This window comes from Notamacropus eugenii, chromosome 7, assembly GCF_028372415.1.
Source record: "Notamacropus eugenii isolate mMacEug1 chromosome 7, mMacEug1.pri_v2, whole genome shotgun sequence".
Lineage (NCBI taxonomy): Eukaryota > Metazoa > Chordata > Mammalia > Diprotodontia > Macropodidae > Notamacropus > Notamacropus eugenii.
This window is the reverse complement of record NC_092878.1, coordinates 13,978,142-13,990,996: the sequence shown is the minus strand read 5'-3', so window position 1 is coordinate 13,990,996 and position 12,855 is coordinate 13,978,142. Positions and strand designations below refer to the sequence as shown.

Below are 12,855 nucleotides of genomic sequence, written 5' to 3'. Positions count from 1 at the left end.
GAACTAAAATACTCAGAAAAGGCATCTTTTTAAAAAATACTTGAATTGACTTTAATGAAACTGATTTTTAAAAATGGAAGTGAAAAGGGTGTGCATTTGAGGTATGGTTACCAATGCAAGGACATACATACAGGAGATGGATTGCCAAATTAAGAAGCCAATTTAGCTGTAAGATTAAAATGCTTGTTCTTTATTGTATATGAAATAAACCTGAAATGATAAACTGAAACTATATTGTAGAGGACTTTAAAGCGCTGAGGTGCTAGTGTCAATTGTTACTCAGTCAGGTCCTACTAATGATACTGGAGTGGTTTTCCATTTCCTTCTTCAGCTCATTTTACAGATGATAAAACTGAGGCAAATGATTGCCCAGTCACACAGCTAATGTCTGAAGCCAGATTTGAACTCAGGAAGTTGAGTCTGTCTGATTCCAGGCCCAGCATGCTATCCACTTCACCACCTAGGTATTCCCATAAGGAACTATTTAAACTTCTTACCAGGTAGTCAGACTTTTACTTAAAAAAAAAGAGGCAGGGAGACCAATTAGTTAACATTGCAAATATTGGAGGCAAGGAAAGATAAGGACCTGAACTAAGACAGTGGCTGCATGGGCTATGAGAATGAGATAATTAATTAGGGCTGATTATAAACGTATAAACCTGGATGTCATGAATGGTGGTGCCCTCAACAAAACAAGGCAATTTCAGGGAAAAGTAAGGAATCAGAGTGGGCCATGTAGGTAGAGACTGGTGATTCAGGACAATTGTTAAGCGATTAAAGAGATCCTACAAACATTGTATGACATGATTTCCAGGCTCCTTGCCATCCTCTTAATAGCCTTTTGAAGTGAACTACCACTTGAGGGAAATCATTTTCTTTTCCCCTAATTTAGCATACATCCCTCAGCAGCTGTTCCAAATCTACCCTCTCCTTGCTTGTCCTTTAGACATTCTATATCCCATTCTCTCAGCAGTAACTGCCAATCCTATTTACTAAAGTATCTGTCAAAAGGTAACTCAAAATTCCTCTACAGCTTACCCTGTCTACTTCTGTCTTTGAAGAGGAAGTAGTTCTTTGTGTCAAGACTTAGATCCTCTACTTGTGCCCTTGATCCCATGCGCCTCCTCCTCCCAAGGCTCAGATCTGAGTTTTTTTCTTTCTTAATTAGCTACCTTTGCAATTTCATATATCAGTTCATTTATTTCTTCAGATGACTTCTGAATCTACATATTTAGCCCACATCTCCTGAACACCACTCCTCTATCACCAGTCTCCTGCTGACGATCACTACCTGGATGGCCAACTGACATTTCAAATCCAACATGTCCAAACAGAATTCATCCTCACCTGCCTTTCCAAGAAATCCATCTCCTCCGGACTTTTCTGTTGAGGTCACCAGTATTACCCCATGTTCAAAAAAAACTTACCACTCTCCCTCACCACCTTTATCCAATCAGGTGCTAACTTTTGTCAGTGCTAACTTTTGTCAGTTCTACCTCCACAACAAAGCTTGTTTCCATGTCCTTCTCCTGGGAACTGCCCTGGTTCAGGCCCTGGACTACTGCAGTAGCTTTGGAATTGAACTATCTCTATCATCCTCCCATCTTCCATATAGCTGAGAAGACGAGACCATTTTGGCTGCAGCAAAAGGAGGGGGTGTACCTGTTAGAATTATATCACTTTCAGTAGGCATGCGACGTCATCCATGTGCATACTTTCTCAAATAGGGCAGCACAACATATCGGTACAGATCCATTGGAACCACTAAGGGCTTTTTTAAACTTTATTTTATAAATAAGCGTACAATAAGCAAAAATGGCCATTGGGAGACATGGAAAGAGACAAGTGATCCCAACCAAGACCCTTGTAATATTCAACTGTAAGTATAAATGAGATTATAGCTCACAAGCCTCAAAGTTTCATTCTCCTTTGTTGTCACTTTTTATCAATTTGAAATATTCTTCCTTTAAAATTTTCCAACTCCCTAAATTACTGACAAAGGCAATTGGGTCATTAAAAAAAAAATCTGTTGAATACTAAAGGTACTGACAAGTATAGCCTAATCTTCAAGGTTACTTTTGAGAATATCCAGATTTGTTCTTGTTCAATAGAGACCAAAATAGCACAAATAAATAGCTTTTTGAAGATCTTATATGCTACTCAATCTTACATAAAGTGTATAGGAAGGCTGCTAGTATATGTTAGGATGGAAGTTTCCTACTGATCATTAAGTAAATCTTTCACACAGTAATAACTTAAGTCTCTCACATGAAGAGAAAGCAATTCCTAAACTTTTGTTACATATACATGGGTGTAACACGCACAGACACATGCATATATATCGCAAAGTAAATAATTCAGTCATCTTGGAACACCATGCTCAAATTAGGCAGTGACAAAATAGTTACTTATGGGAACTCAGTTCTGTCTACTCTGATTAGACATGCAGTTGTAATGAACTCATCAAGTTCTAGGTTATAAAAATACATGCTGCAGACAGTTTTTCCATTTAAAAGTATCTTATAAAGAAAAATATTCAAAATTTATTCAAATACTATTTAAAACTGGTTAATTTACAGAGCTAATTGTCAAAGGCAAATGTTAAGGAATTTTATCAGGTTTCTATGCAAGATGATTCATCCATTTTTGGTATTTACTGGTTCTGGGGAGAATGTTCAGTCTTTATTTTTAGAGCTGTAGGTGAAAATCTATCTTCATTCTGGAAAAAAAATTTTCAAAATCAAAAAACGATCTTTTCAAATAATTAAGTTCACATCAATGCGTAGCTCAGTGTACATACGTATAATACAAAGCTATACCATAATTAAGTTTTAACTTCTAGGTTCAATTTAATCCAGTTCCTTGCCCTCCCCTCAGGATCTGAACCTGAGTTACCTTTTATTTAAAAGCTCAACTGCCTCATTTATAAGGAGTATACCATGTTATTAGATCAGGTTAGCCTTATATATGTCTGGCCCCGCAAAATTCAGAAAGCACTAACAGATGGCCCATCCATCCAATGGTGCCCTGAGTGAAGAAAGACCAGATTTGATCTGTGATGGCCTAAAATCCCATTGGCAAATCTCAAAGCAATGAGAGGAACAGCCATCAGGATCTCAACAAAACTACCTTCTCAAGAATACAGTGAGCTTTAAAAATAAAGATATTTTGTCAGAATTTATAAAATGGTCAAAGGACATAAACTGACAAACTGTCAAGAGCCATGTGGGAAAAAAAATGCTCCAAATCATTATTAGAGAAAAGCAAAGTAAAGCAACTGAGATTCTAATTCATACCATTTGAGTAACACTATTTAATGCACTGTGGATAGCTGTAAATTGGTCCACCTTATCTAGAAAACAGTTTGGAAATATTCCCCCAAAACTACTAAACTGTACCTTTTGTCCCAGCAAATACTACTTCTAGGCCTGTCTATGCCACTTGAAAAGATTAAGGAAAGGAGACCTTAAATATAATTTATTTGAAAATAATTTTTGTACAGCCAAAGAACAGAAGCTAAGGGGGTACCCAACAATAGAAAATGGCTGAACAAATTATAAGAATATATGAATGTAATGGGTATTAATGTGCTATTGAAATTATTAAGGGATGCATAGTACCACTGTGGATCTGTACTTTAAGGAAATCAGGGAGAAAGGAAAGGGATTCATATGCAGAAATATTCATAGCCACACTTTTTGTGAGGGCAAAGAGCTGGAAAATAAATACTTATCAGCTGGGGAGTGGCTAAATAATTGTAGAGTATGACTCTAATGGAATTGTGCTATAAAGGGTAATGAAAGGAATGGTTTTATAGAAATATGGGAAGACGTGTGAACTGACACAGAGTGAAATGAGAACACTTTCTACAGCATCATAAAGCCAACTTTGAAAAACTAAGAAGTATGACCAACCCAACGACCAACCATGATGTCAGAGGACCAATGCATGCTACCCACCTCTGGACAGGAGGGATGGACATTTTTTTGGACACGGCCAATGTGGAAATTTGTTTTGATTAACAATGTATATGTTACAAGAGTTTTAGTTGTTGTCCAATGATGGAGAGAACGCAGAAGGGAGAGAAAATAAACTTAAATTGGAAAGGGTGATTGTTGCCAAGTTAGGATTATTCTATCAAGGATTTTAAAGACATAAGTGAACCAAAGAAAAACTGTAACAGTTTAAGGCACCTCTGTTCTTTTGTTCCTGGCCCCTTTTAATCTTCTATATTCAGTCTATGTCTACTTTCTTTAAAGCCCCTTGTTCTGACTCACTTCTATCTTCCAACTCTGTTTCCCAAACAAATTGTTATAAATTTTAAAAATGTAAAGATACTTTTATAATAAACTTCAGGTATATGCCATGAATCATTTTGGTGAACTGCCCCTTTAATTTCTTATTTGTCCATTTCCATGGGAACTCACCCTTAGTATACGGTTTGTTTTTAGCTCTCCTTCAAAAAATGAAGAAAACATGCACTCAACATTCCAATAGTTTGCCAGTGTTAACATTTTCTAATTGACAAAATTTTCCTCTGGACAAAATGATCACAGGTTATACATTTAATATAAACATCAGCTGCTTTTGGGGGCCATCCAAAATGAGCCCCAACTCCCTAAAAAAATCTTCTTTCAATAGTTCAAGTTCAATAGTTCTCTCACACAACGCAAATGTTGAAAGTCATCAGAAAATGCATCATGGCTACAGCATAAAACTGACAGGTTGCGTTGACTTGTATGACAATGTGTAGATTCAGTGCCAGTCCAGTATGAGACCTCTGCATTGAAGAGTTCCAACTTCTGCCACTGTCTTAACATTAATATCCCCTCAAATTATGCCCTCAAAGAGCCAAATATAACTTTACTGCTTGTATTATTTCACATATTCCATCATAATACATTTGTCCTCATGGCCAGACTTCCAAAGACAAACCAAAAAGATTATATTGCAGGATACGAGTCACATATACAGAGGCATGCCTTCAGGTAGCAGTCCCAAAGCTTTTGTTATATTGGATTGCAAACTACCTCCCTGAGAATCACATAAAGCTGTCAATCTCCTTATAGGTATCACCATAATTTTAGTATTATGAGTCTACAACATAGGGTATCAGCATCCATATTGGTTTCTTCTAGTTGATAATGAAGTGATTCATACTTACCTGGTGCTAACTATTTCCAGCAGACAATAACCCAACTGGTCAATGGTTGTCCATGCACACTTGACATTTTGTTATATACACGTAAATCCTAAACTTTTCAGGGACAGTCCATTTCAAAACTAAAAATTAGTTTGTATATGGGCTACTAAGTTTCATTACTATTAAGTCCTTTACTAATGATTGCCAACAAAGTTTTTGTGACCATCAATTTCTGGATAGAATAATTCTCCCAAGCCATCCAAACTAGCTTTAGTATATAACATCAAGGATTTGGCTCTGTTGCATGCGAGGGGGCATCTGAGATCCAGTGTCACCCAACTTCATGGCTCTATTCATTTTAAGCTTATAAGGATAAAACATCTAATTAATCATTTTTCTTTAAAGGTGAACAAAAGTCTTACCATAAAGAGAAACTAAGATGGTGTTGGTAGGACTTCCAATCATGACTTTTTCCACTAACCACTCCAGGTGGACAAAGTGAATTTGGCTACAACTTCAGTATCTTCTCTGAAAAACAAAAGGCCAAAAGCTACAAAAATGCTACAAATGCTACAAAAAATTACTGTCCAAATGTTAATACTAACATTCTTCATTTTCCTTTAAAGAATGTGAGACCACCTTTACATATCATCCCACCTTGATTCCCCCCCCAAAAATAAAAATGAGATAAACTAGCCAAGCCCACCTTCCTCAATCTACCAAAAAAGAATATTAATAAAATGGTGACTGTAGACTACTGAAAACTGATGATAAAACCAGCTTCCTTCTGTGTGTTTGTCCTTTGTTCCCAGAAGACCATGCCATCAGAGAAATAATGACATGACTTGCACTTGACTTTGTTTTGAGTGAGGGAGGGCTGTGCAGGTCACCAGCCTCACTTCTCCTCCAGAGCCATGTGAATCCAGTGACACTATATTCATCAGGATGACTGGAAATGACCCAGGATGAGGCAATTGGGGTTAAGTGACTTGCCCAAGGTCACACAGCTAGTGAATGTCAAGTGTCTGAGGTGAGATTTGAACTCAGGTCCTCCTGACTCCTGCACTGGTGCTCTACCCACTGCACCACCTACCTATCCAAACCAGCTTCCACCTCTTGGCAGAGAGGTAACAGATTAAACATGCAGATTAAGACTTATACTTTCAGACACAGGCAATATATGGATTTGATTTGCCTGACTATACTTGTTACAAGGAAGCAGTATTCATTTTTTTATATGGAAATGATAGGGATGACCGAAAGTGTCAATGAAACATTTCACACATTAAATTAATACACATTTTTCTAAGATTTGGTTTCTCAAAAGCACATGGATATGAAAAGGTTCACAACTACTGATGTTTGTCAAGGTCATGTCTCCCCAGCTGGATGCCTGACACATAGTAAAAACTTAATGCTTTTTCATTCATTCATTTTATTCCTTCTAATTATCAAGAATAAACCCAAAAACAAACATCTCAAAATGTCACTCATTTTTAAAAGGGACATAAATCCCCTTTCAGAAGGGAAGTTGTTACCTATCACATCTACAGTCAGGTATTATAAACGCCAAAGTCAGAAACTGGTATAGCCCACTAAGCAGCCCCCAGAGTACAGAAACAAAACCCTAACCCTAACCTCTTCTAAAATGTTCACCTCTGGCTCTAGTCTGCTCAGAGTATGCATGCAATCAGGGTAATCAGCTGAAACACGGACTGAAAATGCATTTCATCATGGCAGACACGTTATGTGTGTGACCAGTAACTATGACTGCTTTTCTAGGGCGTCCTGGTGAACTGGGAAACCCAGTTCAAAATAAGTCCTGTAGTTTCAGAGGTGAAAAAAGAAACGTTTCTCACTCATCCAGATATGTATCATCTACTCGTTCAATACAACAAAGTGTGTAAAGCTCTAGGTTGGAAGATAGAGTATTTCCCCCAAGCTGCTTACAGTGTAGACAGTTATACCAAGTGCTCCCTCCCCTCCTCACTGAGCTGCATGACAATGACGACCGATGCAAGAAGTCAGAAACTTTTAACTCACCTGATACTAAGGGCAGCTTCTGCCTTGCAGTCATGCACATTTAATCTGTGGTCAGCTCTCTGGAGAGTCTAGAAAATGAGACGACATACGTGGAAATGAGACTACATACATACAGTATATACTATACATATAGCGTGTGTATATATATACATACACACACATATATACTATACATGTATGTATTTACATCATGTAACAGCACTGCATCATGTCCTTGTTTAAATCATAAAAACTGTTTCCAAGAAATTTCGGCCACTTTTTTTTGATAAGTGTTTTAAACTTGAGTCATTATTCAATAATGATTGACTGGCCTTGAATAATTATTAAATGTTGAAGGTTGATGTTGCTTAGAAATAAGGTTACCTAAAAATTCTAAAGGTATAAGTTTAGTATGCCTGAGCAAAGACAGCACACTTTCTCTGGAACACTAATATACATACCCTTAAGACCCAACAAGCAACGAACCAGTTTTATTCAATAAAATACAGTATTAAGTATGTTACCCAATAGCCAAAGATTTCAGGGGTTTTTTTTGCTAACCCAAGTGCTGTCACTAGCCACACCCAACATGCTTCATCAACCAACAAACATTTACTAAGTGCCTACTATATGTCAAGCACAGTGCCTCTTTTTATAAATTGAAAACTTTCTCTTTTTATGTAGACAAAATGAGATAGTACCATGCAGCTCTTAACTATGCCACAAGATGGCAACATGCAAAGTTTTCTTTTCCTACAACATAGGGATCTTCCCAGGTCATGGGTGTCATTGAGCTAAATCATGTGAAATACAGACTGGTCAGCAGACTTTCTTCCCTTCAGATGATGTATCAACTTGAAGACAAAAAAAAAAAGTTAAGACTGTTGGAATTTATATGGGAATTATCTTTCAATTTTGTCATCTTCATATATCAACAAAAATTTTATTAAATCCACTGCCACTACATACTATGAGATATAAAAAAAGCCAGGGGTCCAACCTAAATTCTATTAAATATTAAAATTAAATTAAGGAAAAACTATTCCACAAATAGGTACCCTAAAAAAGTGTGTGTGTGTAAAGATATAGGTTTGTCTCCCTATTTCAGCCAAGCTGCAAGTACAGAGTAGTCCTGATCTCATTGGGGATGAGAGGAGATTTCTGACCCATTCTATTTTTGACTTGTACTAATTCACCCCACATTAGTCAGCCTGGTGACTCAAGGGCTCATCATACTAGTGCTGGACCTAGTATGGACACTTCACTGCAGCTCAGAACTCTTGAACTCAGCCTCCCTAGAAGCAGGAATTACTGGTGTGTAGCTCCAGCAGGGCCAAAGAGCACATATCTAACTAAAGGACACACGTAAATGGGTAAAAAATAAGTAAAATAAAAAATGGGTAAAAGATAGTTTGAGTAGAAAGGAAAGCACTGCTGTCAGACATCATTGCTGAGCCTCCATTAGAGAGCCGAAAGATCGTGAAAAAACGGTAGGTTCCATAAGATTTAGGGTTAGGGTTAGAATCAGCATATAATTATGATTTTCAAAAATAAAGAAAATATGAAGTCTGCAAAGCGTAAGGTCATGAATTTGACACTTCAATTTCAGGGAAATTCTAGAATGGATCATCCATTAGACTGTAAGAAACTTGAGGGCAATAAATGTCTTTTGCCTCATTTTTAATCTATCCCCAGCTTAAGACAGTGCTTACATGACTGATTCAAAAACAGACGGCTGATAACCATGTAGAAAGGGAAGTGATTAGAAATAGCCAGCATGGTTTCATTAAGAACTGACCATGCTTTCCTAAATTCATTTTCCTTTTTGGACGTGATTATTGGACAAAGAAAAGGCTATATAGTTTACCTAGATTTTAGCCAAGTTTTTGGAGATGTTATCTCTCATTCTAAGATGGAGAGGTATAGCCTAGACATTAACACAGGATAGACTTACATGGTTGGCTGGTTGGACTCAGTGGGTATAGTAAATGGTTCATGTCAACATGGCAGGAGATCTCTAGTAGGAGCTGCACTATTTACTGTATCATGTTCATTCAAACCTGTTCATTCTAGGAGATCTAACATTGTGGGAGAGAATCAGGATACAAAAAGATCCCACCAGGTTAGACCAATGGGCTGAATCCAATAATATGAAATTCAGTAGGGATAAATGTGAAGTGTTATATCTCGGTAAAAAAAAAAATAATCATTTTGCAAATACACTATGGGAGACAGATGGCTAGCACTTATCCTGTGAAAAAGCTGAGAATTTTTTTGTGGCTAAAAGCTCAACCTGCATCAGTAATGGGAAATAATATTAATAGCTAACATTTATAGAGCATGTGCCAGATTCTATGCTAAGCCCCACTGGATCCTTACAACAGCCTTGGAAGGTAGGAGGCGGACAGTTAAAACACAATTCAACAAAGATCTCCTGAGACCCAGCACTAGGACAAAAGTATTAAGAATGATCTTTGCTGTCAAGAGCTTATCATTCTATTAGGTAGACTGACATTTTCACAACTTAACAATACAAGCAAACATCTACTTAGTCAAACCCTAGGATTTACCTAAATCAGAGGTGCTGCCATGCTACCTTCCCAAGCTGAAATGCTCGATCCTGGTTAACCTGGTCCATGCTGGGCCTGAGGCAAAGAAGGTTTGATTTTCTGGTGCTGGACTTCAGCCTCCCAGCTTTGCCCACAGACCCATGTCTCCTCCTCTGCCAAGAAATTAGTCCCCTTTCCTCCAAAAGCCAAATTCATCTTCAACCTAAAATTTAAAAACAGAAGAAAGTTATTGATGGCTGTGCAGAACGGGTTACATGAACTTAAAACTGCAGTACATTTAACATGTTCAAGAATGATTCCAGGTTTTGAACTCTACTGGTCCATTCTAACTGGAAAACTCTCCTCTCTTGCACAGATATACAAAAAGTTGTAACTTTCAAATTTATGCTTCTTGATAGGAAGCAATCAGAAAGATTAATCTTTAGGAGGAGTTTTTTTAGTCATTTAAGAAAAAACGAATAACATGGTCAATGGTGCCCTTCCCTCCCCCAGTCCACCCCCAAAATCTGAACATGGTCTCTGCTCAGGGCATGTGTATAATCAGAGTGGTCATGTGAAACACGGACTGAACATGCAGCTCATCACGGCAGAAAACTTTCCCAGAAACTACACAGTTTCTCTACCGAAGCCAAAATTAAAATCAAGTATATCTGAGGGATTCTGATTAGGAAAAACATTTTAAGAAAGGGATGCCACAGGGGAAGCACTCCCCACCTGTGTTTCTCATTCTAGGATACCAGATACAGCCTAGGGAAAGATGTGTAGATGACTGCAGTTAAATAAAACGGATAGTTTAAAAAAGAAACCAATTTCTGTAAGATTTATGCCAGTCTCCACCTGAGAAGGGATGTTTGCTAAGGGAACACCAATCACCAGACCTTGCACTGATAAAATAGCCACTTTAAAAGGCCTCTTAAAAATGGTCTATTTCTACACTTCTTAGCTTCCTACACTTCCGTTACATTCCCAAATAAATGCTTTAAAAAATGAATGAAGAAAACAGAATTATTTCCTCACTCAGTGTCATACATAATTTTTACATAAAGCTCTAGGAAGGCAGCAAACCTGCCTGAGAATTCAGGGGCCACGTGGTTTCTCCTTAAAGGCACAAAGCCCAGGATTCTCCCTCTTCCCTCACCCTCCTCTTAAGGGCTAACCACAAGATACACTAACCCATATTTAAAAGAGAGTAGCTGTTGGCAAACAGATCTGCCCCAAGGGTGGTCAGGGCAGTCTGAGGCTGGTAGAAAAACCAGTAGGTAGACCTGGATATTTGAAAGAGGTTTATTTTCTGTCCGCACAGGATGCAGCCTCCACTCCCCCCCAAATCCAAATGCTACGAAAAATAACCACCAGAAATGGTGTTTTAAGGAAAAAGATAAAAAAATCCAAATAAAGCCCTGTCCAGGCCAGGAAGCTAATGGGAACCCCCAAAACCATCCTACTTCTCATACATTACCAGGTATTTCACATCCATCCGTGAGTCATTTATTAAGAATTTAGGGGATGTTTTTATAAAAACCACACTACGTCTTCCTAACCTCGCGGATTAAAAGAGAAAATGAGGCTGGGACAAGATGAAATCCAAGGCCCTCCCCGTTCGGTGCCAGGCAAGGTACCGGGGGCACAGAGGCTGGCGATCTAACCTGCAGCGTCCAGCCCAAATGTTCTAGACGCCTTCCAAGGCATCACGAAACTCCGTGCCGCCCTAACCGGCCCCGTGCCCCCCTGACCGGCCCCGTGCCCCCCAAACCGGTCCCGTGCCCCCCAAACCGGCCCCGTGCCCCCCTGACCGGCCCCGTGCCCCCCAAACCGGTCCCGTGCCGCCCTAACCGGCCCCGTGCCCCCCAGACCGGCCCCGTGCCCCCCTAACCAGCCCCGTGCCCCCCTGACCGGCCCCGTGCCGCCCTAACCGGCCCCGTGCCCCCCAAACCGGCCCCGTGCCCCCCTGACCGGCCCCGTGCCCCCCAAACCGGTCCCGTGCCCCCCAAACCGGCCCCGTGCCCCCCTGACCGGCCCCGTGCCCCCCAAACCGGTCCCGTGCCCCCCTGACCGGCCCCGTGCCCCCCTGACCGGCCCCGTGCCCCCCTGACCAGCCCCGTGCCCCCCTGACCGGCCCCGTGCCCCCCTAACCAGCCCCGTGCCCCCCAAACCGGCCAAAGCCAAACAACGATCCAATTCAATTCAAAGAACGCCCTCCTCCTCGCCCACCTCAAGCGCACGCGGGTGGGCACAGAGGAGGTGCCAGGCGGGCAAGGTCAGCATCCCGCCTGCAGCTGGACCCGCCCGCCTCCGGCAGCGTCAGCCCGGCGCAGCACCTCTGGTAACGAGCGGGCACCCTCAGGCCCGCGGCCGTTCACCGAGGCCCCCCTGCCTCAGCTGCCCCCCCAGACCCAAGCCCCCTCCCACCCCACGACTCCTCACACCTTCACAAAGGCTCCTCTGGCCTCCAGCGAGCGTCTGGAAGTGAAAGCCAGCGCGGATGGCTCCCCAAAACCCAGGCTGGGACAGGATTGAGAAGCCCCCCAGCACGCAAAACTCACCAGGCCACCCGCAGAAGGGGAGAAGGTGGGCCAGCCCGGATATGGCTCTAAGAAGCGGAGGAATCACCTGATTGGCTAGGCCGGCCAAGGCAAAGGCCCACCCCACCCCCCCTTACCTTAAAAGGTGTTACAATGTTGCACTTTCCTGTCTCTTTCAGAGCCGGTTCTTAAGCTTTCTGAGCGGATAGACCCCTCTGGCAATGTCGTAAAGCCTGTAGACCCCCTGCTAAAAAGGATGCTTTTAACTACATAGGATTACAAAAGAAATCTATTATATTGAAATACAGTTATACGAAATATAAAAAAAAGTTCAGGAATTAAGCACAATGTCTACAGTTTTTGGGAAAAATGCAAACTAAGTAGTTTGGTTTGGTTTTTTAGTAAGGTCTACTTAACAAAATCAGGCTAATGAAGGCTATTTAAACAGACTCAAACGTGCTGTATCAGAATGTAGCAATGCATGTTTATATCTTTAAGGGACTACTTTTATGTAGGGACTAAAAACCCACATTAAATCTTTGATAAAGTAATGGCTTAATAAGTAATCTCTTTTGCATTCTCACAGCATTTAGGTCCT

General features: G+C 40.5%; 1 long non-coding RNA gene and 3 other non-coding genes across 6 annotated transcripts; all 4 read right to left on the bottom strand.

Annotated features, from left to right (window-relative positions):
- Positions 1-1,769: 1,769 nt before the first annotated feature.
- On the bottom strand, positions 1,770-12,397 carry LOC140514342 (uncharacterized). Of its 3 annotated transcripts, XR_011970552.1 has the most exons (6): positions 12,162-12,315; positions 9,736-9,937; positions 7,867-8,019; positions 7,187-7,254; positions 5,566-5,671; positions 1,770-2,719 (listed from the first exon to the last, which is right to left on the bottom strand). It is a non-coding gene; the product is annotated as an uncharacterized lncRNA (long non-coding RNA). The 3 variants fall into 3 exon arrangements; XR_011970551.1 differs by lacking the exon at positions 7,867-8,019 and having other exon boundaries at positions 12,279-12,397; XR_011970550.1 differs by lacking the exon at positions 7,867-8,019 and having other exon boundaries at positions 12,162-12,296.
- On the bottom strand, positions 2,966-3,111 carry LOC140515092 (small nucleolar RNA SNORA79). The gene has a single exon (XR_011970849.1). It is a non-coding gene; the product is annotated as a small nucleolar RNA SNORA79 (small nucleolar RNA).
- LOC140515098 (small nucleolar RNA SNORD126) lies at positions 6,810-6,886 on the bottom strand. Its single transcript, XR_011970854.1, has one exon. It is a non-coding gene; the product is annotated as a small nucleolar RNA SNORD126 (small nucleolar RNA).
- LOC140515099 (small nucleolar RNA SNORD126) lies at positions 10,252-10,328 on the bottom strand. Its single transcript, XR_011970855.1, has one exon. It is a non-coding gene; the product is annotated as a small nucleolar RNA SNORD126 (small nucleolar RNA).
- Positions 12,398-12,855: the final 458 nt, after the last annotated feature.